This window comes from Dasypus novemcinctus, chromosome 28, assembly GCF_030445035.2.
Source record: "Dasypus novemcinctus isolate mDasNov1 chromosome 28, mDasNov1.1.hap2, whole genome shotgun sequence".
NCBI lineage: Eukaryota > Metazoa > Chordata > Mammalia > Cingulata > Dasypodidae > Dasypus > Dasypus novemcinctus.
Window position 1 is genome coordinate 38,022,124 of NC_080700.1, and position 6,138 is coordinate 38,028,261.

Sequence of the window (6,138 nt, forward strand, 5' to 3'; positions counted from 1 at the left end):
ACAATAACATCACCAAAAAACTGAAAACTCAGAGACAGTGGCCAAATGAAGATTAACCCCCAAATGATTGCCAGAATCTGGGGGGAAATAGTTAATGGAGACAGAGTGAGAGAAGCAATTGATGAAGCACCAGCACAAATCCCTCTGCAGTAGAGCAGCCTACACAGCTGAAAAGAGACCAGTAACCCTTGGCGTCTTTCTCTCACTTGTGTAATAGCTTAGAGAGTCGATGGACTTGCTTGTCCACCTGTGGCATTGCATTATGCAGTGGCTAGAAGGTGGAATCCCACTCCTCAGACAGACTCCTAAACAATTCTACACTTTCAGCACGCAATGAGAGAGATCAGCTACAGTGCGTAATCAAGGATATGATGCACTAAATCTTGAGAATTTTCCCTATAGGTAAATGACTTGCATGATAAAAGAGATCCCTGAAAGTATTTCTCAAGATATATATATATGCCCTTGGAAGAGGCTATTCCTAGAGTTCTCAGATACCAATCTAGAGCAGAGTACCTTTTCTTGCACCAGTTTCTATTAATTACCAAATCCAGTATATAATTATCTGTTATGCCATTATAAAGGTAATTTGTTTTGGAAGTAGCAATATGCCTTTATCACTGCAATTAGGAACTAACAGCCTTAGAGGTCTCGATATTAAAAATATTTGACAGGACCAGTGACGTGCATTTTGTAAAATACTGTGTGACTTTTACATTGTTCCCATAAAAATGAAAAAGTATTAAGGAGGTACATGTAAACTTGTAATAGTTGTTTCCCACTGAACTTATTGGTTCTTATCCTAAAAGTTCATATTTTGACCACAAATAATGTATAAATTCTGATTCTATTAGGAAGCTCTTCAAATGATATAATTAAGGGAGTTAAGTTATACTCAATTTTATGTATTTATTTTTACTTTGCAAGTGCATACTTTTCCTTATCACTCTCTTGCCAAATTCAAATGCTAAACTCAATATTGAAGATGATATAGAATATGTTCATCTTGTAGCGCATAAATAAAATACTTTTTTGCATTTCCCCTTGACTATATCACCATCTGTGTGATATTTTTAAATTTCACTTTTGAACATTAAAACTCTCTGAATTGAAATGAAGCAGTGGCTGTCATTTCACAGCTGTTTGTATTTGATCAGATCTTTTGGGACAGGACATGAAAAGAAAAGCAGGAGGCATGTTCAGAATTACTACTAAATAGAAATGATGACTTAGGTAATTAAATACAAACCTACTTACAAAATTTGTAATTTTATTAAAACTTCCAGTGAGATTGGAGATTACTCCATGAAGTCAATACCCTCTTTTGTTAATACAAGTCTTGTATAAAAAATAAGAGTATGAGAATGTGCCTATCTGGAGGTATCAATTGGAGGAAGTGACTAGAGGTGAGTGGACCAATTGCAAGACTATTGTACAGGTGAGGATGGGAATCACTGACAATTAGGAATAGGTGCAGCATCCATGCAACCAGGAGGGAACGACTCAATAGATTATTTCTTTTAGGAGTAATAAGATATCTTGAAAATCCACAAATATTTGTGATTTAAGTAATGCATTGGTCAATGACACATGCCTAGGTTAATTTCTTGCCTGAAAAAGCTGATTTAATTTCTCAAATTTTATCCAACCTTAATGGCTGTTTTCAGCCAGAAGTCTTGCTTAATACAAAATACTCTATTCTAAACAAAATCAGAAAGTCCAGTATAGGTTCTGAAATTCTTAAAAGGATAAAACCATGAAATGACTTAGGTGCTTAAAACATAAAGAACAATTAATATATTTATTTGTATCTTTGTTCCCATATATATTCCTTTCTGAAACCACTGCATTCTAAAATCTTATGAGAAAAATGATTTCAATTTTATGTTTACATTGTTAGCTCTAGATTAAATTTTATTTGTAATACCTACAGTACATACAATTATATATAGCTACTCTCTCCTTTAATAAACAAAAAAAATCGAGGATTATGAGTAGTGTCTATCAGATTACAATGGCAAGACTGCTTTCTTAAACCTGACTCATTCTCATGGGCATCTGATTAAGTTGTTTACTCCCATCCCTTCCTGAATAGTATTAAATACCACTCTACTCTTAGCATTTAATAATCCATTTACAGCTGCTCACAAGCCACTGATCCAAAACAGGACCATGTACCTATGGGGCTATGCCATTAATCACAGAAATTCTGAGGTTTTAATTTGTAAAGTAACGAATGTCTGTAAATGTTAACCACTTCTAGTTGGCTCTGCTGTTTCTTGAAGTAGAGGTTCACTGATAAAATCATCATTACAATGTTAATTATAATTGTGAAAAAATGGGAAAAAAACCCTGAAATCACAGAACAAAGGAAGAGTTAAAGTATTAAATCCTAATCACATCTATAATAAAAATCCATTAATACACATCTTCAAAAATAAATTGGACAAATAATTATAATCTGTAGAAACATGCTGCAAAGTAAATATTTACAATATGCATCTACATATTATTTACTGTATGTGAGTGTGTTCTTTCTTGGACTTCTTAAGAATTCAGTCTTGATATTCCAGAATTTCCCTGAGCAGAGAAAGGGGTTGACTCTTCTTTTACCTAAACAGAGATATAAACTTAGGTTTATATCTTAAGTGGAGTTCTACCAGTCCAGAGTATACTGATAATACAGCAACAATATCCTATCCCAGCCTCAGATTTCACAAGAGTTTTGCTCACTCTAGATGTATATCACCTTAACAGTGTTATTTACTATCTGTGAGTGTGTGAGTGAATGTGTGTAACCATGTGAGCAAAACTCAGTCTTTTTGTTTCCCAGCACCCAGTCTCCCAGGCCAGGGCACATTACTGAATAAATGAGTAAACGAGTAAATATGTATCAGCAATTTCTCCTAGGCTATAAGAACATGAATGACTTTTACTTTCATCTTTATGAATTTCTTTTACTTATCTCCATCCATTTGTTCATGCCCTCTCCTCGAAGCACCCACTGATTCAGATCCTCTTCCATCTGCCCATCCTTAAGACTCATTTTGGTCCTCATCTCTTCTAGTGTCCCTTCTTGAGTTGTTGTCTTTATTGGGAAATCCACAGCCCGCCCACTCTGCTGTCCTTTTCACAGCTCTAGGAAACCTATATTCTTGGCAAGATTGCCTGTTGAACTTTGCCAGTTGTGTAGTCAGTAGTTCATCATTTTTAATTATTCAGTTGATATATGTCAACAATGAGTAAAACTCTTGTGAAATCTGAGGTTGGCACTGCACCTTGTGGTGTTATCAGTGTACTCTGGACTGGTAGAATTTCACTCTGGTACCATACTAAAGTTTATACCTCTGCTTTAGGCAGGAGAAGCGTCAACCCTTTTTTCTGCTCAGGGAAATTCTGGAATATCAAGACTTTGAGTTTTTAAGAATTCCAATTCTTTTACGGTGCCTTTTGAAAAAAAATAAAGAGGTAAACTGATTGAGAGAAGATAGCTTAGACATAGTTTCATGCTGTAAAACTTTGCCTCTCTGTCCATGAAAGATCTGTAAGTTCCTTATAAAGTTCAGGGTCCTTCCAGTCTTCTCCCAAATTCTGGGACTCATTGCCTATAACTTCTTTATGTGAATATCTTAGTGCTCTACAGTCTACTAATTTCAGCACTGACCTTGGTTTATTATGCTAAATTAAATCATTCCAAGCCTTTAATAGCCCAGAAGAACTTGCAGAAGTCTGTTTTTTATTTTTTGTTTTCTCCATCTTTTATTTACTTCAGACCTTCTGAAATGTTAAGGCAATTATTTTTTTTCCAACCAGTACGAGTTACCTGAGAGGCTTCAAGAGGCAGAAGCAGTGACAATTGGTGTCAGTGTCCCTAACAGCCATCAACCACTCGCCAGAGTTTTGTACATAGATGGAGCAAAGCCAATTTTCAAACAATGCTGGTGGGAGTGTAAACTGGTTCAACCACTGCAGAAACCTGTCTGGAATAATTCCAACACCTGAACTAAAACTTGACTACTTGCATACCATATAGCCCAGCAATCAAATTTCTAAGGATATACTGAACAGAAAGAAAGCGCATGGCTAAGAGTGGTCATAGAAACATGATTTATAGTGATAAAAACAAGAAATAATCCATAAGAACATCACTGGTGGTAGATTCATATAATGGGACATCAACAGCAATGAAAATTGAGCTACATATGCAGTACCACCTTAGCAGTCATGAGAAAGTAACACACAGCACCACCTTAGCAGCCGTGAGAATATACCTCTCAGATTTTTTATTGAAGAATGAGTGATTGACCAAATGCACCAGCTATTGTTTGTGAAATCTGTTGGTGCCTTGACACCAGTCCCTTAGTTCCCATAGGTTGCTCCCACATAGTGGCTGAGCATGGCAGGGATGCTAAGGCAGATCCTTTCTTGGGAGACATGTGACCCCTGGATGGACAACTTTAGCTTGAGTATTCCACAAAGGCTTCACCATTTTCTTAGAACTGTCCTGCAGTTTAAGAGTTCTGTGATGCAGCAGGGATTCTACAAGCCATTAAAGAAAATATTGACAATTTTGAACTTCATCAAAATCAAAACCTTCTGTGTTTCAGAAGATATTGCTAAGATAATTAAATTTTAAATCACAGAATGGAAGATATCTTTGCAAATTGCATAACTTATAAAGGATTTCTATCCAGAATATATAAAGAATTCTCAAAATCTATAATAAAAAACCAGACAAACAAATAAAAACTGGGCAAAAGATTTGATCAGACACTTCATAAAATAAGATATGGAGGTGGCAGATAAACAAAGGAGAAGATGCTCAAAATCATTAGTCATGAAGAAAACGCAAATTAAAATTGTATTCTGGTGCCACTACATGCCTGTTAGAGTGCCAACAGTCAAAATTCCTGACCATACCAAAAGTTTTCAAGGGTTTGGAGGTACTAGAGCTCTTACATACCATGATTGGGAAAGCAAAATTATTCAACGAACTTTGAGAATCAGCTTAGCAGTTTCTTTTTTTGGAGGACGGATAATCAAACTTTTTAATCTCCCTTTACACATTATATTAATGTTCATATTTGCAAGGCATCCCATTCACAAATAATACAATTTGTTTAAAACTTTGCACCCATACCCCCAAAAGTCTAATGTGTCAGTGGTATCATATTATATTACAAGCACTTCCCAGATACCCAGTAATCAAGCACACTCTCATGACAATGACTTTATGGCATGATCTGTCTTCATTGGATACTTTCTTATCTGGACTGAAATACTGGAAAGGACACACACATTGGGCAGCTGGGATCTTTTCTAATAAGGATCAACTACATAAAGGCTAGGTGTATTTTCAGCACATCAAGAAGGGCACTGCATCCCTACTGCAAGGAAACAATCTTCAAAGTATTAAATAGTTCCTTTCTCATCAGTATTGATGACTAAATGTTAGAACCTAACAGCCAACCAAACTTACTCTGCTCACAGCCGGATAGATTCTAGAACACCATTCTCCACATTTCACCTTCTCCTGAGTACATCCAAGGAATGTTCTTGAAGTAAACTAGAGAGAGAAAGAAAGTAGACTTTTTTCTCCCATTTCTGATCAAATAGAGGTCTGAAATAGTAGTGTATTACAAAATTTTTCATGCCCTGCAATAGCCACTCATGACTAGGAGCATGGTTATTTTTTGCCACATACAAGATTTAAAGTCTGGCAACATTTTCCAAAGTGAATTTTGCCACATCCATTCATTGACACAAACACAGAGTCCACGTTAGAGAAAAAGTCTCATTGAGTACATCCTTCGGTATTTCATACATTTACTAGGGTAAATGATCAGTGGGCTGGGGGGAGTGGGATGATAGTTCTCAACTAAGAATTAAATCACTGCAAACTATGGGTCCAGCATGATAGCATATAACCATGTCAGAGTAGAAGCAATACAAGCTCCAGGTCACATACTGCTCAGTAATTTTGTACATGGAATTTAAAATGTATACATGTATTTTTTCATCTGTATATTTAATTTTAAAAATGTGGAGCAACATATGTTGCTGAAGTTTCAAGGATTCTCATCTTCAACATTCATCTGAAAAATGGCCAATTGCAGCAATGATAAAAGCAACTACAAG